The following is a 23,971-nucleotide window of genomic DNA, read 5'->3' as shown; positions in this document are numbered from 1 at the left end:
ATCACTTTACAATTAATGATAGAAGCTCATATTTTGATTGGTTTAATGGTTATTTTGAAGTAAGTTTCAAAGTAAATAAGCTTGTTAATGGAAAATAATTATGCTGATGGAGATCAAATTGCTCTAATTAATAATGCAGCTTCATTAATTGATCAGTTAGGGGTTTAAAAACAAAATGGAAAAAAATTGTATATGATGTAATAATTTATATAAGGTAGTAAATGTAAGGATTTAGTTGAACTATCAAAGGATTATGCAGAATAAACTGGAAAAAATGAATTTATCTCTTTAGATACTACTGCTGTTGCTGAAAGTAGGGATGACCAAGCTGAATATAATAAAGGTTTTGCTATTAGAAAGGCATTAATCCAGGGTGGTAAGAGGTAAATGCTAAAATTCCATTAAATAATTATTCATTTTTTCAGGGTTTAAAAAACTAATATTATACCTCCAAGTCAAATTCAATAACACTGCAGCTAACAGATGATGATGAATTAATTTTTAGAGCTAATGCTGCTGATGCTGGTAGGTAATTGTAACAAAATTAATTCTAGGGGTTCCACGTTTAATTTTCAATGAATTTGGGTTTGATCTAATTGCTACTGAAAGATTTAAAAAAGCAGATGGTCATCCCTTCGGGAAATGGTGACACAATCAACTGATACACAACAAAATAATATAACCTTTGAATAACAGCTGGTGTAACAAAACCACAACATGTATTTGTTTATTTACAACGACCTGACAAAAGTAATTCACAGCAACATAACCCACACCTTTTGGGGATAATTTAAGGTAAATGCTAATAATTATAATTGCATTTTTGAGCTCCTGCCCGTCTTGAAGTTGGTAATGGTGTTTTTTATCCAGAAACACGAATACACAAGTATATCAAGAATATATGATGATGTAATTAATTATTATTATAAACAAAATAATAAGACTACTGGAAGTCTGCTAAATAGATCAAATTTTTCTAATTTATTTGGATTTGTTCATTTTAACTGGAAATAAAAAGGAAAAGTAATAACAGAAGATCCTAAGCAATTACAAAACAGCTAAATTAAATTTTCCCACCGGAAAGCTAATATTCGTGTTTACGCAATTGTATTTTTATGAGGAAACAGTCGAAAAAAATACTATTGGAAATGAACTTGTTATTGTTTAAAAAAAATAAATAAAAATTTATACATAATGACATCAAATTATATTGAATAAAAAGTTAACCTTACAGATGGACAAAAGAAAAATTTAGCACAAGCTTATAAAAATAAAATTCCACATACTTTAGATTAAAACATGAACAATTACGTGGAAACTTCCCTTTATTTTTAAAACCCAAAAACACAAAATTAATCAAATTAAAAAAGCTGTTGCAAATAATAAGGGATTAGAAATTAAATTTCAAAAAAAAAACAAATGTCCAGTCAAGGTAAAAAATGGTGGATTTTTTAGGAGCTTTGGCGGGTTTTTGTCAGGAAAAAACAATTCTTCCAATGGCAGCAAAAATAGCTCCAAAAATATTAGCCCCTCTAGGCATCGGGGCCTCTCTGGGGGGCCCAGTACTGGTTGTTAGTAAGTTACTTGGGAATGGTATGATTTCAGTAGCTAATGAAAAGAGAAAATATGTTTATCACCATATCTTACACCTAATCAAAGAAAGCAACTAGTAGGTCTGGAGTGATTAAATTAACACAAAAACAAAAAAAAAAATGGCGGCTTTTTAGGTATGTTGGCTGCTATTTCTAGGGATACCTTTGATTACATCTTTGTTAAGTGGAAAGGGGGACATGGTCAGGTGGAATTATAAATTCCCCCGGAACCAAAGGTTTTGGTCTCCCGATTGATTCTCAGAAAAGACCTTACAGACGAATTCCTATAGTAAAAAAAAAATAAAATTTATAAACAAACCTATTTATAATAGTTTTTTCATTTTGTTTTACATTATTAATTTTTAGTATTTTATACAATAAATCATACACGGTACTTTATCTTGTAACATTTTAATGAAAATAAACAATAATATCCGCCCGAGTGTACTTGTTTTGTCTTGATATTGAACATTGTTGTATTTTACATTTGGTATATACTTAATTACTTCTTTCGGCGGAGGAGTCCAAATGGATCGAAAATACAAAGTTCAAGTAAAAAACCCAATGTGTTCCAGACCCAACAGAGTCACTAAATTGATATCCACACTCGTCCTTTACTTTTAATTTTAGTAAATTATTTCTACTAAATACACCCCTAAAGTTTTTAATTTTTAATTGTTTTACCCATTGTTCAATTTCAAAGTTAGAAATTTTTTTAACCAATAAGGACATGTAAATTTTTCTTCCCGGGGGTTTTAATTAAAACTTATTAAAACTGTGTTTTATTTAACTGGATAATTAATATAATGGGGAATATTTAATAATATAAATGAAAAAGTAAATAAAATAGAAGACAATTAATAAGAAAAACCCCCATTGTTCTTAACATGTTATACTGAAGTACCGATGTGGATTATTTCAATGGAAAACTGTAAATGTAGTCCTGGTTTAGTTCAAAATGGTAATAATGTAAGAATTAATTTAATTGCATCTTAATTATTCTTGTTGATGCAATTAAAAAATTAGATAAAGGAGAAGCTAAATTACAACTAAAAAAATAAAGAAAATGTAATTCTTCAAAGTTACAATGTAAAAAATAACAGAAAAAAATGAATCATTTCTATTAATTATGCTAATAAATTGAAAATAAATGATGTTATTTCTATTAATTCTTTAAATGTTAAGAATATTCAGTTAACAATTTATGGTTCTATAATTTAATAAAAACTTTAAATTTAATTTAAGAATAAGCTAAAGTAAACAATACCATTTTCAAGAATATATCTTTTATCGTCATAAAAATGATAAAGATGTTTATTTATAACATAAATGGAAAGATTGTGTTTATCAGAGCGAATAACTTTAAAGGTGTGATTAGTTTGGGTTGAATTAAACAAAGTATCTTTGTAATTTTTATGAACTATTGTTTTCTTAACAATGAGTTTTTTAATTCCTTTACATTTTTTAACATTAACTTCATTTTCTAATAAATATGAATACATTTTACTACGTAATCCAACAAATTCAACGATTGGAATACCTGCGGCTTCATCTTTAAATTTTCCAATTACTTTTTTATTATTTTCGAAATAAAATTTTGAGTTTTTCGTAATCACTATTTCAAATAAATCTTTGTCCTTATAAAATCCTCATATGCATCTTTTGGTTTAATTTCAAACATAATGAATCAGTGTCAGTGAATAGTAATTTACAATTACCCTCGTACTTTTCCTTAATATAATTATAATGAAAATCATTTCATTAAATATTTTGATAAATCTAGAATGCACATTCCAACATAAGGTCTGTTTAATAACAAAATTTCTTTTATTCTATGAATACCAAAAAGGTTAGGTTAAACATGTTGAACTAACAAATGAAGGTTTGGCTATATACTTTAATAAAAAGGGTTTTTTATCATGAGTTAATTTAATATTAAAACCCCCTTGCGTAAATTCTCCATCGTCTTACGAATACAGAATTGTTCATTAACTTAAAAAAGTCCTTTTCAAATGAATTTTTTGCTTTAGTTTTTTTTTGAGTATTAAAAACAATATACTTTTTAACCAAAGGGGATGAAACAAAAGTTAATATTTTGTGTATTTTTGTTACTTTTAACCCCAATTGTGTATATTTGTTCAAGATTTTATAATGAACTACATAATTTTGTTTTTTTTTTCATTAAAGTTGGAAAATAATTTTTTACATTACTTTTTCCAATTTCAAATTCTTCTTTAATAGTTTTACTATAATTGGAAAGCCATTCGTCTGGTATTTTTAATTTTTCAGGAGCTAAAGGATAATCGTTGTGGGTTTTATGTAATTCTTTTGGATAGTCAAGATCACTTTTAAAATATAAAGTTACTTTTACCTTTTGCAATTAAAATTTTTGAATTGTTTTTCGGATATAAATTTAAAGTTTCCAGAGGGCAAAGGTTGACACATGGCCCAACCGTAAAGGTTATTGGCATCGAGGTACATAATGTATTTGTGTCAAGTTTAGGATCATAATCTTTCATATATTATTGTTTGCTTTACTGTACTGTTTGAAATATAACTTATTCCTCCTCTCAGTCCCTTTCAATAAAAGATACATATCAATATCAGTTATTAAATCTAACTTAATTCCAGTCATTTTTAACATTGCATCCCAAGCTAAACCAGGACTACAAAATAATGACAAGGATCTAATTTGTAGTACTCTAAACATAGTTTTCTAAAATTTTCGAATACATCAGCTAAAAGTAATACGTCAGTTTTTAAATATAGATCATGATATTCTCCCATTGTTTTAATTTTTAAAATTTTTTTTCCCGATATTTTTAGCATGTTCGTATTCATTATCAGAAATATTAGTTTCATTTAAAATTTAATAAAAATCTTCTTTAGAAGGTAATTTGTTTCTTTGAACTTTTTAAATGAATCCATGTAATCATATGGATAAACACCTTTTTTTTTAATAAATTAATGCTTTCACAATCAAATTCTTGAGGGTAAGTATTTAAATTCTGGAATATTTTTTACTAGGTTATCCAATGATTGAGACTAAAAATGGAATGAATCAATAAAGACCAAGTCAGGAAATCATAAATGCCATATATCTTTCCATATGTTAGGAATAACATTAATTTCTTTTTTAAAATTTTCCTATTTGTTGCATAATAAAATGACCGTCATAACCTCTTAAATTTTTGAAAAAATTACAGGAATTTTGTGTGTTAGTCTAAAAAATTTTATTACATTCTGAGTGAGCACTTCCTCTGAATTTTCCTGTTTTATGACAAGATCCCGGACAGGATTTTCATTTTCCTTATATTCTTTTTCACAGATATGACAAAACCTTTGTTTTTTAAATTCGCTTTCATCTTTTTTAGACATTCTCAAATCTTTGTTAAAATGTTCTTTAAATATTTCTTTACAATATTCTTCTTCCTCAAGCATTTTTTCAATAAACTTATAAACTGCATTAGGACAGTTAGGGATTTTTTTCAACAGGAAATTTGTAAGCTAAATGACACCATCTAAAACATTGATTATCATCATTCTTTATATTTATTAATCCTTTCTTCGGATTTTGTAATGCTTTTGGTAATTCTAAATAACTTGAAGCAGCCAAAGGACTATACTTATATCTATTTATATAATGAGCATCAACTGACTCTATTCTCCAGCTGCTTCCTTCAGAAATCCAATTACCAATTCTATTTATTATTTCATCAAAAGCTTGATGTAAAGTTTTTTTTATTTCATTTGTGTTAATAATTTCTAAAGCCTTTGATTGAAAATAAGCTGATTTATATATTGTATCAGTTTTATCCATTTTTGCAAAAGTTATTTTTAAAACAACGTTTATTTTTATACCTTTTAAAGTTTTAAGTTCAGATTTAAGTATTTCATAAGAGTCGTTTATAGTTAAATATAATTGATTCTTTGGATCTTGTCTATATGTAATTTTAATTTCAAATTTCTTATAATATTGTTTTGTAGATCTCTCGATTTCCATCTATATATTATATTTAGAAAATAAAATTCGTTAAGCAAAAAATAATTAAAAAAAATAATTAAAAAAATAATAAAATAAATAAAGTTTTAAATTATCTTTAAGAAAAATTTAAAAAATATTTAAACTTATATCTTTTTCCATTAGTTTTTGATATTCCACATTTTACTCGGTTTTCTCCTTTGCAGACATTGTTATTAACCCAGAATTAATACCAAGGTCTTTAGACGCTGAATAATTGCTTTTATATGTTTTTTCTTCATTAGTATCACAGTCGGTTACAATAACTTTTTTAGGATTGTTTCGAATATTATTTGGTCTGGGACAATCACATAATCTTTCAGCATTTTCTTCTTCAGTTAATAGACAACCGCAGTTCCATTCAAATAAATTATTTTTTAAAAGATAAGGATCTATAACATTTTGTAATTTATCAATGACATGATTTTTATATTCATCGCTAACTATTTGATCAAGTTTTGATTTAATAACATTTCTTCTTTTAAGAACTTTCTTATATGAATTTTTGTCTGGATTCATTATTTCTCTAAGGTGCTAGATAATTTGGCATAATCATTCTATCTACCTTTCTATTAACCATCTATATAATATACTTATAGAAAAAAATCTTTAAAAACGCATCTAATGAAATTATATTGATTTGAGAAATTTGTTTATATTATCTATATCTTTTGAATAAGATTTTAAAGTCATTTTTTCTAAATTGTTATCAACTGTTAAATTTTAATACCTTCTTGAAACATTCTGTTTAACCATTCTTCGTGTAATTTGTGTAGTTTTTCTAAATAATCTAAACCAACTTTGTTTTCTTCCGTTCTGTTTCTTTTTGGAGTCTTTTAAAACATATTTCTGGGTCGGTTTTAACATAAACAAATCCATCAATTGGGTTTTTTCCGTATGGTTTTATAATATGATCAGTTAAGAAAAGATTGTATACTGCCCACTCGGGGTCATTTATAACACCGTTGTCGTGATGTTGTTTTGTAATAAACGTTACTGTTAGTTAAATAAACAACGTTCAAGGACAGAAATACCATCAAACTGTTTAGCAGAAGATAAACATTTTTATATGACTATTTAAAGTTGTTAGCTGAAAAGGAAATAAATATTTGGAAGGTTCTTGAGCAGCAAGTTCAAAAAGGTTATATGAATTATAATCAGAGTCCATAACATTTTGCCATTCGTGAATTGGTTCTGGAATTATATCAAAATTAGGATTATATTCTTTAATAATATCTAAAAACTTTACTTTTTCCTGATGCAATATTACCTTCAACTGATATAGTTTTTCTCATTTATATAAAATACTTATAGAAAAAATCTTTAATAATCTTTAATAATCTTTAATACAACTCTTCTTCTTTTTACTTTTATATCCGTAAGTTTAAATTCCTTCATGTGCATTTCAAGAGGTGTTGAATAATTTTTTTCTTTCTGCATTTTTTAATAGTATTGTAAAAATATCCTGAATAACTTTATTTGGATCTTCTTTATTTACTTTTCCAATCCGTGCTTTTGTTATAAGTTGTTTTATTTTGTGATGATGTGTTTTTAAAATAAATTTTTGTCGTCAAGTTTTAGTCTGTTAGTAAATATGGTAATTATGATGGAACAGCACCAGCAACTGCTACAAGTACAGGAATAGCTGGAAAAAGTGCTAATGCAGCTGAGCAACCAAAATACCTGCTGTAATATATAATCCAGTACTTACTCTTCCGCAAAACTTATAACTTTTTCTGTAAGCAGCAGCTAGTTTAGTTAAGTGAATAATTAATTGATCTATTGTTTCTATTCCATTATTAGAAATTAGATTTTTATTGCTCATTTATATAATTAAACTTTTTTATTTTCTAAATTAAATTTGTTCAAGATCGCTAAACGGAACCCAACTATTAAATTTTTCGCTATAACCCTTCCATTTTACTAAAGCTTGTTTTTTCTTATAGTCTCGTCTAATAACTTTTTCAATTCTAAAAACTTCTTGTGTAGTAGGTAAAAGTTCTTGTCCGTAAAATGAACCTTGAACTATTTCATTATTTAAATCTTTAATAGAGTATGTTCTGGGATTTGTATTATTAATTTTATAAATTATAAATATTTCCTCTGTCCAGTTTGGTGTATATCCTTTTTCGAAATGTCTTTTAAGTTTGCTTAAGCGAACTCGATCACCAATTTTAAATTTTGCTTTGCTCTTTGGTATCTTTAAATCACCATATAAATTAAAGTAAACAGTACCTTTATTTAAGTTTTTACTGGCTTCGGTTGGTGTCATTTTTATACTAGAATGTTTTGTTTTGTTATATTTATCAACCATATCCTGCAAATTATCTAAATAAGTATAAGTATTATTTGCTGTAAAATATTTCCACATTATTCTTTTTAAAGTTCTATTGAATCTTTCAATTACTACAGCTTTGCCTTCATTAAATGTATGATACATATTAATCTTATCTTTATTCAAAAATGATTCAAACTTTTTATTATAAAATTCTTTTCCTTCGTCTACCCATAAATTTGTTGGAATCCTTGCAGTCTTCGGGGACTTTCGTCCCTGAATTCTATCTTCAGAAATTATTTTTTCAAATGCTTCAGTAACAGATTCTCCAGTTTTATTCTTTAATGGAATAACCCAAGCATATTTACTAAATATATCAATAACGGTTAACAAGTACTTTACTGCTTTATTATATTTTGAAAAAGCTTGCATGTCAACTAAATCAGCTGACCAAGTATCATCAATATCATTAACTATCACTCTTCGTTTGCTAAATTTCCTTTTAATTGGTTTGTGTTTAAATTTTTCTGCTAATTCATCACTCCATGTGATTCCGGGGGTATACTCTACCCCTTTTCCCGTTTTTGACTTTCGTTTTTGTCCCAACCCAAGTTTGTATTTCGTTTTGATAGCTGGTTTTACAACTAATGTTTTGCAATCTTTTCTCCAAATGTTTTTGATTTAGTGTTATTTAAATTGGAAAGCATTTGCTTATCACATGTACTCTTTTTTACACCACTGTCATAGCAAAAGTCATGGTCCATACATACTGCATCCAGTTCGTTGACAGGAGGTCCGTTATCTAAAGGATTTCCTGGGGCCACAATAGTTATATCCTGGAAGTGTTTAAACCTTTTTTAGGTAATAAAAGGGAAAATTGCTTTATGAATATCTAAATTACCTGCTTTGATAGTACTTTTAACAATTTTGCTTTCATTTTCCCACAAGACGAACAGGTAGCTTTTATCATTTTTCTCCCATTTTTTGTTATAACATAATGGGGGTTTATATTATCAGTAAATCTTCTTTCTTTCAAACAATATATTTTATTTTGTAAACTCATCTATATCATATGTATTTAAAACTTCTTAGTTGGTTTAAAACCTGTGGATTTTAAATTGTCCGGCATTAGTTGGTTCGGGCCGAGGACTGAATGTTAAATTAGGTGAAACTGTTCCAGAACCATCCTTTCTTATACTACTAACATAAGTCCACAAAGAAAAATATAAAACTTCTAGTTGTCGTCCTTTGTCAAGTCAGCTGACATCTTTTAATACATACAGTAATTAAAGAAAAGACAGGTAAAATTATTAAAAAGTACCGCTTATGAGCATATTGCATTGAGTGTCAACATTTTTACCAATTCCTGAAATGTATACCCATAACGCTCTGGAAATCAGTACGTATCCATTATTAATACAAAAAATAACAAATAACTGGAAGTACAACAAAAATACCGTCCCCCACCCCGCCAATTATAGTCTATATATATTATGAGTGAGGGAAGGTAACAAGAGATTTATCTATGTGATTCATTGCAAAGGAAAATGTTATCTTGACCGGGAAGCTAAATGTCTAAGTATTTTATAAAGATTACTTAGACTAGATAAAACAGAAATTATTAAATCTGGGGTAGACGGTACATTTTAAGCTCATAAATGCTTACTTTGATTGTCCCGTCGCGTCGAAAAGACCAAACTTTCGAACATAATTATAAGTTATTGTGCCAAAGTTTCAGTTTAAGAATATAAAGATGACGTTTTTAATATGCAATGAATAAAAATCTTTTTCTACAAATTTTCAATAAACATTTTATCATATAAGATATTATGAACTTATGAATTTGGAGTTAATACTTAAATAAATTTGAAATAACACCAGGAGAGTCATCTGGCATTGGTGGTACCAAAACGCTTTTATTTAACAGTATTTTTTTATTTTAATTAACTAATTTGCATATTCATGAATATTTATTAGAATGTTACAAAATGACAAAATTTTATTAGAAAATATTTTCTAACTTTTAAATCATTTCAACGTACCAGACAGTTTTGATCTGGTCTAAAAGTATCCCAGTGTGTTCTTATGTGAGCTTTATTGTTCGGAAATATATTTGAAACCCCTACATAAAGTACAAATCAGAAGGTAAGGTACTTTACACATGTTACGTTACCATTTCAGTAACCTTGTTTTATTACATCAATTATTTAGAAAATATATATCAGACAGTTTTGACCTGGTCTTAAAAGCTCTCTTGGTTTTCTGAAATAATTTTTTGTTATTCTGATGGTAAATAAACTTTTCTACATTAGTTATTTTAGTTATTTTGCATAAAATAAACAAATGCATAAACAGACATCTCTGGAAACAAGGTATAACTAAAACTGTACAACATGATAAAATAAACTGTGATCAATAAACTAGTGACTGTACTCTAATATTTCAGCTTTAGGTAGATAGATAAAATATCGAGTCTTGTTATGCACATTTTATTCATTTTTGAAGTGCATGTCCCTCTAAAGGTATTTAACATTAAAAGCAGTAGAAAAATAAGGAAATTCACACTTTTCAGCTTATTTCAATGTTAATGTTTCGATAGAGATGTGCAGAGTTGATAATAGTATTACTATATGCAGCAGCGTTATTATGGTAATTTATTCATTATTTCAGCATTACGGAACAGAACAGAACAGAACAAGCACTTAATTAAACTCACACCATACATAAAGGTACATGAGTATTTAAAGCAATTCCAACTTTACAAATCAGAACACGAGACAAAATATTATGAACAAAACGAAGACAAAAAAAAAAACACTTTTCATTACAGAAAAAAAAAGAATGAGAAGAAATAAAAAAGAAAGAAAAAGGGGTATCTTGGTGGGGACATTACTACTTCTCGTTGTAGCCTAAATATTGATTTTACATTTTTTGAAAAAGACTATAAATGAATGTGTATCGACAGTTGACCTTAAAACATTGCTAATATCTGATTGGTCCGTTTGGTACGCATCTGTCTAGAAATAAAACTGTGTCAGTTACAATGTGTGCAAAATGTGGGTGACCTGTGATATTTGTATTCTTATCGGATTATCTTCACTGATTGAATTGTGCTAATTTCGGAATTATGTTTTCAAGGTGAGCCTTTATATAAATGTAGATTATCAAGTTTGGGATAAATAATTTTGTAACTACTGCTCATACATGTGCATTTGCGTAGCTTACACAGCTGTGACTAAATGTACTTGATATGACATTAATTTGTAAACTGTTTATTGTTAGCTAGATCTAGATTTACCGTTGTATTGTGTTTACCGTAAAAAATGTTGGGTTGACCTGAGGATATGTAGGGCCTACAGAATATACACATATATTAGAAATATAAGGCTTATATATACTTTTCCGTAAACATTGCACTTAAAAAAAGAAGGGAAAACAGATGACATTAACTTCGCACATACACATATAGAACAAACATGCATATAGATTTCTACACATACAAACATATATACATATACAGTACAGCATTTTTCACTTGGTCAGTAAAATTGTTTACTTGTAAACATACAATGGCTTGCATGCACATGAGAAATGTTATTGTAAATAGATTATACCAAGGTTTGTCAGCAGCAAAGTTTAATAAGTAAGAATAATGGTAGGTTTTCAAGTTTTAACAGTTTCGATTAACATTTTAATAAATTTCGAGATGGAAAGCAATTTCTTATTTGACTCTGTTGACAAGAGCTCCTTAAATTTGAGAATATTTTGTCTTCTGTAATAATATGGTTTTATGTACAATTTTCTCGGTTCATCAAAGTATGAGCATTTAAGTAAATAGTGATATTCATCACCAACGTCTAGTGTTGTACAGAGAGAGCAGTTCCTGTTATTATTCTGTCTTTGTATCCATCTCCCAGTTTCACAGGGGAAAAAAATGGTTACTGGTTCTAAATTTCAACAGAGAATTCCTTTCAGTTTTGTTTAGATTTAATAGATAACCTTCTAGTGAGATAGAACTCTTAAAAATTGAATAGTTTAATCTTTTTTGTAGAATTCTGAAGGGATTAGTGCCAATTTTGCTATTTTCTTGACTTTGCCATAAATCAACCCTACCAATTTCATTAAGTATACTTTTTATGTAATTAATCCACTTTGACTCAAAGTTTGGTAAATTAAGCGTGTATTTATACATTTGATATGCCAGTTTTGTTTGTTTTCCTGTAATCAAATTATTTCAGTAGTTTATCATCCTACATTTAATTAGGATATTGAGTGGATAAATTCAGCATACAACATATATAATGGAGTTGACCGTCTTAAGATTGAGACTTTCCTTATGAATTCAGTATGAACTTTCTCAATGATAGTATTATTGACATAACCCCAAACTTCTGATGAAAAAAGTAAAATTGGGCTAACTGTATGATCAAATAATTTGAAAATTAGGTCAATCGGTAGGGATATATTATTATTTCTTCTGTAAAGAAGGTTCATGGCCTTTTTTGCTTGTTGGACCAGGTGTTTTATGGCATTCAAAAAACTGCCACTTTTAGAGAACATTACTCCAAGATATTTGTAGGACGTTACTATCTCTATAGGTGTTCTGTTTATTGTGAAAGAATAACATGTATCATTTCTAGACCCAAATGTGATGACTGGTTTTCAGACAGTATCTGATTGTATTCAAGAAATTTTCCTAACCTTTCATTTAAAATTGAGGTAAACAGTTTGTTTACACAACTGAGTAATGTTATAGGGCGTTATTTTTCAGGCTTTAAGGGGTAACCTTTGTTTTTTATATATAGGTATGATAACACCTTCTGACCACTTTGAAGGTATAATACCAGTATCAAAGATTTTGTTAAACAGTTTGAAATAAAGGGGTACCATTTTTTCCTTGGAATATTTAATGTATTCATTCAATATATTGTCTATGCCATTAGATTTATTATTTTTGAGCGAACATTGGCCTCGCCTATAGTTATCGGAGGATTTAATATTTGGACATTGTCTGTCAGATCTATATCATCAAGATCATCTATGTCATCTTGATCATGGTTTGGATTGTTATTGATATCTTTAAACAAGTCATGTATTGTTTCTAAGCTTGGTAGCTTTTCTTTTTTGTTATGGTTAATTTTATTTATTATTTTCCAATAATCTTTTAGTTGTTTTCTTTGCATAGTTCTAAGTTTATTTTCATTTGTCTTTGTTGTATTTGTTTATATATATTTGTTCATGGTAACTTTATAGTTTTTACTACTGGTTTTATAAGCCAATCTGTTATATCCAGATGGGTATCTATTAAACTTCTTTTTAGCTTTGTTATAAGCTTTCTTTTTTTAGCTTTTTTACAATCTGGGCCATACCATGGTTTATGTTTGCCATTTGGGATATTTGTGTATGTTCTTTTAACTGTAAAAGTTTTATCAGCACTGTTTATATAGATATTGGATAAAGTAGTAGCAATATCATTCATTTTACTCTGACTGATATTTGGACTATCTAATATTTCAATCAGTGAGTTTATTTCCCTGCTTTCAATATTACATTGGAATTCTTCATGTTTATTTTGTTGCCATTTAGGTTTATCTGAAAATGTTACATTCTCATGGTACATTCTCAATTTATTTACATTCAGCTCAAAATCAATAATACAGTGTCCATCTGAAAAAATATTATAACTTCTAGTATTTCAAAGTGTGTTATAAGCTGATAACCTTGCAAAGTGCATATCAAGTAATCCAAGACAGATATATTTCTAAAGGTAATTTTTCCTAATTTATCTTTATGTGCTCTGCCATTTACTATGATAAGATTTAGACTTTTTACCATGTCAGTTAATTTAAACCCATGATTATTTTTCTTTTTATCTTGAGATACTCTTTTAACGGGAATATTTAAACGTTCTACGATTTTTGGTCAAAAAAGCTTGAGGTTTCTAAATCTATGTCAAAGTAATCTGCTAAGAAATCATCTTTTTCCGTAAAATCAATTAAATTCGACGTTTGTGCATTAATTGTTTTTTTGGTTGGATTTAACGTCGCACCGACACAAATAGGTATGGCGACTTTCCAGCTTTTAATGGTGGAGGAAGACCCCAGGTGCCCCTCCGTGCATTATTTCATCACGAGCGGGCACCTGGGTAGAACCACCGACCTTCCGTAAGCCAGCTGGACGGCTTCCTCACATGAAGAATTCAACGCCCCGAGTGAGGCTCGAACCCACATCGATGAGGGGCAAGTGATTTAAAGTCAGCGACCTTAACCACTCGGCCACGGAGGCCTCCTATTTGTGCATTAAAGTCCCCCAAAACATATACATATTCATATAAACTACAGCAGGCAGCTACTTCATTTTCAAAAGTTTCAAAATCATCTGCATTGTAAAATCTTGAACGCAATGGCGGTATGTACACTATGCCAAGTAAAACATCTGTTTTACTTTTAAGATTTTTCAGATTTATTCAAAGTGCATATTCCGTTTGACCGCTCAACACTTCTACGCAGTGAAAAATATCAGATTTAATAAAAACACACATGCCTACTGATTTTCGTGGTTGTGGCGGGGGGGGGGGGGGGGGGGGGCGGGGGTTGTATTTTGGTTGTATCAATGTCAAGGTACTCTTCTAAAAATTGTGACAGAATAACCTCACAGTCTTTATTTTTGTAAATTTCAGGGAGCCCTCTAAATATAAGGTTATTCCTTCGACTTCGCTAATGTAATATTTTAAGCTGTAGTTTTGTGGACTCATTTGCTTGTTGTAGACTTGCCATCTTATCTTCAACATTTTCTACTCTCTTGGTCAGTTCACAATTTAAAGTCATCATATCAAACAAAGCGGTCAATTTATCATCTGTGTTCAATTTTTTGAATTGCTCTTTAGTTACTATATTACTTAACTGCTCATAAGTTCCACCTGTAGATCTCCTTTTACGTTTGTTTTGTACAACATTCCATCCTTTGTTCTCAAGCCCGCCATTTTCTTTGTTTGAAATAACCCGCTTATCGTTTTCACTACTTTTTGAGCTTATATCCGTAAACTTTGACATTTCAAGTTATTGTTTTAAAGTTTTATTAAAGTATCCTTCACAAACAATAATATATGCAAAATTAGAATAGAATCCACAAAAGTTCACACAGATATTTTGTTTTTTTAGGACAGAATATTTCGTGTCCACTCTACCAATATGTCACGAGATCTTCGTAAAAGTCGTGGATCACATCGGAGACATGTTAAAGAAACTTTTGAAGCTGACTGAATATACGAAATACATATTAATTTTTTATCCCCCGCCGAAGGCGGAGGGATATAGTTTTGGCGTTACCCATCCGTCCGTCCGTCCGTCCTTCCATCCGTTACTTCGTTCACAGCCATATCTTGGATGTGGTCTGGAATACTTAAATAAAACTTTTAACTTTTTATACATGTTCACCACTATAGGAAAAAGCGACCTATCAAGTTTCAGTCAGATTGCCCGAGTAACACCAGAGTTATGACCCTTAGAAGTTTATAGTGTTAACTATGTAAGGTACTATAAATATGGCAATCTCTACTTCCTTCATAACTTGTGACATTTGACCTAGAACTTAAATTTAGATCACCATAATGTGGTAGTGCGCACACAATTTTGGCAGGAGTTCTTTAGTAGCTTCAGAGTTATGGCCCTTTAATTGTTTAAAAATCCATGTGGTTCTGGGACGATCTCTGTATGAAAAGAATCGGAACCGCTGCCTTACCCTTACATGATTGTAAGAGGCGACTAATGGGGTCTTAACACTTGGTTTTGCAGTAACTTTGTGATTCCAGCAGGTATGCAAATGTTGATTCCATACCTCATGTCTTTATTTCGATGTAAATGAGATGTGGAACCAAAATTTGTAGTCCTGTTTGGCGCCATATAACCTATACTGTGTTGGTGCGCCTTAAAACCCAAAATAAATAATTCTTGCATACCAGACGGGGATTTCTGGTGATTCCATCGGTGCTGGAAAACTCCATCTTACACCCCGGGATGTAAGAAGACTCTCGTGCTGTAAATGACGTATAACGAACTACATACGTACAGAAGATGTATGTTGTAATAATAATGTTTTTCGTAAAACGGAATAAAAATTAAATACCTTGATAGTTCCTCTTTGTTCCTTATAACGTATTTCGCGATTCAAAAAACGTTTTTTTAACCATTTCTGTGCCAAGGGCCGATTTAGGGGCCGATTGTTTTTACTACGTTGAGTGCCAAGTGCCGATTTGTGCCGATCTGTACAGAACATTTACATCGTTCATAGAATGAGCTGAACATTTTTTTCTCAACACAGAAACATAATTTTGTTCCTATGTGTATTAAACCATAACAACGTTACAAGCATACGGTGACGTCATGTTTGAGATGACGTTACACAAAAAACGCTAAATAATAAATAGATTTCAGTCGTTTGAATGTAATACGTCCGACCGAAGAAATCTTCATATAGTACAACGTTTTATAGAAACTTCGATTTTAGCATAGAAATGGGTTTATGGAAAGATCTAGATATATTGCATTAAATCAGCAGAAGAGGTGTTATACTATTTATTTTTCATAGAGAAAGATACGATTTCTTCTCGGATAATTATACAACAGCGGGATTCGGAAGACTGCAATGAAATCATTTGAGATCATTCAAACTAAGTTAGAAAAATTTAAATTTTCAGTATTTGAATTTGAACAATAAAATTCGTAAAAAAGATCCTTTGGAAACATAGAATGCAACCAAGAAGAATAATAGCCTCGGTTTGATTGAGACTGTTCATGAGAGGTAATGAAATGTGCAACACCTCTTACGCCCCCTAGCACCGGCTTAAGCAGAACTCTATTACACATATGTTGAATGAACTCCATGATCCCAAAGGACCAGAAAATATAACATCACTAAAACATGCATATTGTCATGATTATGAGGCATATCATATTAATCTATGTACAGCTGAAAAATGACTGAATGCAACCCGAAGATCATGATGTGTGCTGATATTGGAGATAGTAGTAGTTGTTTCGGTTGTTTTAAAATTGAATGAAACATTTAATTTCATTGTAAATATTCTTTTATGGTTGCTTTTAGTTTAAGAACTATTCTGAAGTGCATTTATCTATATAATTTATGTATAATATATTCATGGCCTGCTTTTACTAAGATGAGATCTCATTTGAAAAAAAAAATCAACTATCAATGTCACAGGGGCCTGAACATGGAAACCCGTTTCTGATCAATAACTTGAGAACCAGTTGATCCAGAATGTTGAAACTTCATAGGATGATTGGACATGTAGAGTAGATGACCCCTATTGATTTTTGAATCACTTGAGTCACAGGAACCAGAACTTTGAAAACATTTTCCAACCAATAACTTTAGAATCATTTGATCCAGAACCTTCAAACACGATGATAGGAATTACCAAGTCGATGACCCTTAATGTTGTGGGGTCACTTGACTTAAGGGAAAGGTCACAGAGGCATGAAGATGGAAAACCTCCTTCTGGATCGATAACTTGAGGACCACTTGACCCAGAATTTTGAAACTTCATAGGATGATTGGACATGCAGAGTAGATGATCCCTGTTGATTTTGGACTCACTCGATCAAAGATCAATGTCACAGGGGCCTGAACATGGAAAACGGTTTAACCATTTAACCCAGAATTTTGTAACTTCATAGGGTGATTGGACATGCTAAGTAGATGATCTCTATTGGAGCCAAACATTAGTGTCTTTTTGCCTTTCGCTCCTATCCTCTATTGACTTCTTGCCTATTACGACTATGCATTGGGGGACTAGGGAGACATGGGCATCTTCTAATTTGAAATTTAATTGCCCTTATTCGAATGAGGAGGGGTATATTGTAAATATTAATGTTTGATGATGGATGTTGGTCGGTCTGTAGACAAATCAGTTTCCAGATGATAACTGTAGAACACTTGGGTCTAGGATCATGAGATCGGGAGATTTGTCATGACCAGCTAAATGACCCCTATTGATTTTGAGTTTAGTAGTCAAAGGTCAATATCACAACGTTTTTGCCAGAAAACTAGATTATGCTTTGGTCTAAGATCACATTTGATACGGAGGTCATTTAAGGCTGGTAAATGACCAATGATTATTGATTTAAGGTCAATACGTTAAATGTCCAGTAGGCAGTGACCAAACAATTTCTGTTTCTTGTCAGTTAATTCATGCAAGTGTTCTACAAGCTCTTGTTATAACTAGAATCTCCAAACATCACATAATTATCATTAGTCCATGACGTTTGCTCACATTTACTGTTATTCCCCTTGTTATTCCCCTTGTTTCAGTAAAAGCAGGGTGTTTCCCATTGATTTATTACAAATGCTTATAATCAAAAAAGATTCTGAGCAAAATTATCCAAACCTCACAAAATTTTCACATAAGCTTTGCTCATATATTATTTTATCCCCTTTGACAGAGTAAAAGCAGAGTTTTACCCCTTGATTTGGTAAAAGGAAGGTTGAAAATGCTTATTAATCAAAAGTAGTTTAACTAGAATTACCAAACTTAAGCTAACTGTTCATGCCCATTACCAGAAGCTATCAACCGCTGCCCACATCAGTCCTCTCAGTGCTTTGATTTATTAAGCAGCAAAAATAACAGCTGTATTCGGCTCTTGTGAATTTAACAAGGCAGGATTAAACTCGGTGCTTTACTCATGTGATCGGGGCCTGGCAAAATTAACTAGAGTCGAATACAACATCCTTGATAAAGTTGCCGTTATAACAAACCTTATAAAAACATTCAAAAGTTGATATGTTATTTGAGTGTTTAAGTTAATTTGATGGATTTGCTGGATTTTAATTATACAATTTTTTCTCAGTGAATATTTAATTGGAGATAATTGGGTTGATATTCCAAATTTTAAAAAAGGTCTTTGTTTAAGAAAATACATAGCTTCTACAGTCATGTTTATCGTATTTCAAACAATATCTGTTAGATGATGCAATGGCCTTTTCAAACAAATAAATGTGTCTCATTTTTATATCTAAACGACTTTGGGGAAAAAAGGGTATTCAACTGGAGCCTGATTACCGAGTAAATAGAGATTTGCGGTTTACAGAAATAGACAATATAGTGGCGTATACACAGCAGCTTTTCGTTCTAAAATAACTTTTACATGCTACATATGAACTTGCCAGTTTGGAGGGATTAATTTCTGCAGGTATGCGGAACTGTGATAAGAAACATTCTTTGCTCAACGACTCTCAGTTATTTCAATTCCATGCATTTTATGTTAACGCCACATAATCCCTGTCTTACTTATTTAAAGGCGTACAAGATTCTTCTTTCCTTTCACACTTATGTAAGAGAACATGTAACAAAATGAAAAGAAAGAATGCCATAGCTGTTTTAAATGAACTGAAAAAAAAGAAGATACGTTTCATTGTTACAGTTCATCTCTTGCATCTACTTGTAATCTATTAGCTTAGCAGGAAAAAACAAATTACTTAAAATCAGGAAGTTGTAGCTTGACATTCTGGTTGAGGTGAAGTTATATCAGATGAATGGAAAATATGTGTCCTTATTACAAACCATCTCTATCATCTACTTAGCTCAACAGGAAAAAACAAAATACTTAAAATCATTCTCTACATGGTGATTTATGTACCACGTCTAATCTCACTCGTCGTCCACCTCTGATTGAAACTTCCTTCAGTCACTTGCAGAGAATATAAGAATTACATATACAGTAGCTGCTATACATGTATGTTAATACTGTTAGGATTCTAGTAAGGATCCAGCAACACTGTTAATGTTAACTTAACACCGTATGTATATAAAATGCAGTTGAAAAATATTTTTTATTGCACCGTATGCTCAATGCAACTTCTAAAGTGAGACGGAAATTTATTTGTTGTACAGAGGTTGTTGCTCTTGAGAAGTTAATTTAACCGCCTCGATAGCCTAGTAGTAGAGCGTCCGCTTCGAGTGCGCGAAGATATTCGATCAACGGCCGCGTCATACTAAAGACGTGAATACTGGTACCAGTAGCTCCCTTGCTTGACGCTCAGCATTAAAACGGAAAATGGCTTCTCTTCTCTCATACCCTCATGGCGGTGGAATCTATCAGGAATGATTTGTCGATAGTGATTAGTATAAGTTGTAGAACTTGTTTCACAATCGACCCAAAATAAATTAGTATAAACTAGGTTAATTTACTATGAATTAAATGAGAAAGAAAATAATGTCTTTATAGCGAGGTTTCCGCTCCTCAGAGGTGTATTTATCAGAGATTATACTTTAACTTAAGTGTACTTGAGAAATAGCGTTAAATCCCATTAAAGATAAAATGTTTTCTTGCAGTTTTACACAGGTACGTGTTTGATACATATAGCTAAGTAAATCATCTTTAATAGATTGTTGGCAATAGTATGAGCAGTTGTTGTATCTTGAGTGTCACATCTATTGTTTTACATATATTTTATGCCTTAAAGGCATAAGAAAAACGAACGCATATATTGGCGTGTAGAATTTACTTGTATGAGCGCCGCTAAAATGATATATTGATCTAGAACGCACTAGTAAATGATCTTGATAAATACTTAAGGTGGTACTTAATCAATATGAAAAACTTATACATACATACATACATACATACATACATTCAAAGGGCAATTATTTTGCTGAAAACAGACATATTTTGGATAAAAGTTTTGGGAAGTAGTAGTGCATTCTTAGGTGGCAATATGTCTCTGTAAATCATTACGCAGCCACAACTGATTTGCTTTTGATTCGTAAAAACATGGCAGTTTCTAAAAGTTTACATAACAGATCTAAGCATTGACCCTGTTAGCCTGAACGTTTCCTTTTAAATTCTATAGTTTATTTGGCAGCGAAATAATTCTAATTTAATACCGTTTATTGTCTAGCAGACAATGTCTTCCAACGGATTATGCTTTTCATTTCTAAGAAATAGTTTATTTTCGCACAAGTTCATTTTTTCCTCTTTTATAGCATCATTATACTTTACGTGATTTTGATTTGTAACTAAAATATTTAACAACAGAGGAAAGAAAATTATATGTTATTTTTCATAAAGTTTATGGGAGATTGACATTGAAAATCCAGTAAACTAGAATTGCCTATGAACTATGTACTTTTTCTACATCTATTTACTGCTAAAGCATATGCAACTATCTGCTTATGATCAATTTTATGAAAGTTTCATTTAAAATATAAAAAAAACTTTATTCTACCACATGCAAAACAAACTCTATTAACGCATCAATTAATCGGAACGCAATGACTAACGTCAGGATTCTCTAACGGTTTTCGACGTCATCGACGTAACTTTGGCATCTTTTGAATTTTCTGTTGGCAGCGAAAGGGTTAAGGAAATAACACAACGTTTCATTGCAGATGATAAAACAAAACCGGAACTCGTACGTTGTTTTCATCTGTGTAACGTCATGACGTACTTCCTGTTTACGGACGTAAAGTTCCCGCACTTTGTTAATACGCTACTATAAGAAGAAGTGCTATAAGAAAATCATTTGTTTCAATTTATTTTTTACTCTTCTTTGTTGAAAATGGTATGCAAGAAAAATATTCTATCACTGGCTGTAGGTGCAGAAGGGAATATCCGGCTCTCGGGTAACTTTTTACGCGGCCACTCGACCGGAGCCTTGTAACCGCCTAAACAGTTACCCTCGAGACCTGAAATTCACATCTGCACCTACAACCAGTGAAAGTGTCTTTTTTTTTTGTTGTTGTTGCTGTTGCTGTTCCCGTTGTTGTTTTGTTAATGAATGAATTATAACTTTTACGGACAGTGAACTATCATCACGGGTGAATTCTGAAGTTTTATGTAATTAAAACGAAACAGCCCTGGGAAATAAAATTTAAATTTAGAAAGCTGCAGTTAGTTAGCATACAGCTAGAAATAATTGCTATAATAACATAACGATGAATAAATGCGCAGTGGGCACATATTCATTACTTCTGTATCAACCCTCGTAGCAGTATCTTCTTGAAAATTGATATGCCTTTAGATCTCATACCAGTCTATTTTTATGTACTGGGCTGATATGTTGTTAGGTCAGAAAGTGTTTCTCTTACCGAAAGTACTACTGTTTTGTTTGCACTTCACCTTTTTTGAAATCGAGTCATACGTCACAAAAGCGGCGAAGCGGAGTAATCCTGACAGGTTACAGTGTCACTTGAAAGAGTTGAATGGGTGAATTTTTCTTTATCTTAATGTCACTTCGCCTTAAAAATTCATTGATATTACATAGCTCTGACTGTGTCAAAGGGCGCATAGTAATCATGTTCAGAAGAAGGCACAGTATCGCCTTCTTTGTAACGTGTCACGAAAAGGTACAATGAGGTGAATATAATGGATACGTTGTTTAAAGAGTAAAATACTCCCATTTTACCTAGCTGCATCCAAATGGGAACAGCGCTTTTATATTGATTTGACAATTATTATCGACGAGGGAAATACGAAAACAAACAGTCATTTGCGTCTACCACGCAAGGTATACAAGAGGGCCAAGATGGCCCTAGATTTAGATTGGTCACCTGAGAAACACACAATAACAGTGTAAACATGTTTGACATACATAGTGATTTCATGGAAACAAATATATTGACCAAGTTTCATTAAGATTGGACCAAAAATGTGGTCTCTTGAAGTGTAAACAAGTATTTTCTTCAATCTGACCTAGTGACCTAGTTTTTAAGTCAAGGTAACCTACATTCAGACTTGACCTAGATTTGATCAAGGCAATCATTCTGACTAAATGTCATGAACCTCAATTGAAAAATACAGCCTCTTTTGCATACAAAACGTTACTCTTTGATTTGTTCTAGCGCCTAAATTTTGATCCCAGATGACCCATTTTCGAACTTGGCCTTCATCAAGGCTATCATTCTGACCAAATTTAATAAAGATCAATTGAAAAATACAGTCTCTATTGCATACACAATGTTTTTCTTTGATTTAACCCAGTGACCTAGTTTTTAATCACAGATGACCTATATTCTAACATGACCTAGACTTCATTATGGGAATCATTCTGACTAAATTTTATATGTATCTAGTGTAAAATGCAGCCCCTATTGCGTACACAAGGGTTTTCTTTAATTTCAGCGGGTGACCTAGTTTTTGATCTTAGATAATCCATATTCAAATTCAAACTAGATTTCATCCAGACACACATTCTGATCAAATTCATGAAGATCCTGTGTAAAATGTAGCCCCTTTTGCATACACAAGGTTTTTCTTTGTTTTGATCTAGTGACCTAGTTTTTGACCCCAGATGACCCATATTCGTAACTGGCCTAGATTTTATCAAGGCAATCATTCTGATTATAATTCATGAAAATCAATTGAAAAATACTGCCTCTATCGATACACAAGGTTTTTCTTTGATTTGACCTAGTGACCTAGTTTTTGACCCAAAAATCCACATATTTGTACATGGGAGACTAAGAAATTGGTAGAATTTCATTAAACTTCCTTCATTGTTTTCCATGAACATGTATTACCGCCCTGTTCAAACACCCTCCCCTCTCCCACCTCCATTCAACCATCAAAACAAAAAAATGCCATGCCTTTTTTTATTTATTTATTTTTTCAAACCTTCCATGAATATTTATCAACGTGCAAAGTTGTACCCTCCCCCACCTCGCACCTCCACACAGTCATCCCCACCACCCCGATCATGTATCCCTCCCCCAACAACATTTCTTTCCATTTTTTATTTTTCATCAATATTTATTACCAACATGTGAAGTTTTGTACCCTCATCCGGTTCCCCCACCCCCATCCCCTCCCCACTCCCACCATCCCCCGTCCCCCGCCTTTTTTTAGAAATGCTTTTTCAAACCTTTCATGAATATCATTCATCATGTGAAGTTGTAACCACAGCACCCATCCCCACCTCTCCACCACCCAAGTTCAAGATGTCTTACTTGATTGTGCTCTCTTAAGGGCACCTGTTCTTTTAAGTTCAAATGTACATGTTAAACAGCGACACTTGGTTCCAAACTACTCGAATACAATATTTCGTTCAAAAACTCTATATAATTCTAAA

The 23,971-nt window shown here is 31.3% G+C and overlaps 1 protein-coding gene across 3 annotated transcripts in view; it reads left to right on the top strand.

Annotated features, from left to right (window-relative positions):
• The first annotated feature begins 10,874 nt into the window (after positions 1–10,874).
• The window catches only part of LOC128546244 (cytosolic phospholipase A2-like), a 65,482-nt gene continuing 52,385 nt past the window's right edge, over positions 10,875–23,971 (top strand). For 2 of the 3 annotated variants that reach the window (XM_053524585.1, XM_053524582.1), the window contains exons 1-2: positions 10,875–11,026; positions 11,940–12,009. The gene's annotated coding sequence lies outside the window, so the exon portion shown is untranslated. The remainder of the gene's footprint in view (positions 11,027–11,939; positions 12,010–23,971) is intronic. The other variant, XM_053524583.1, reaches the window with a different exon arrangement.

The sequence above is a fragment of the Mercenaria mercenaria genome, chromosome 15 (assembly GCF_021730395.1).
Source record: "Mercenaria mercenaria strain notata chromosome 15, MADL_Memer_1, whole genome shotgun sequence".
Lineage (NCBI taxonomy): Eukaryota > Metazoa > Mollusca > Bivalvia > Venerida > Veneridae > Mercenaria > Mercenaria mercenaria.
This window is presented reverse-complemented; position numbering and strand designations above follow the sequence as displayed.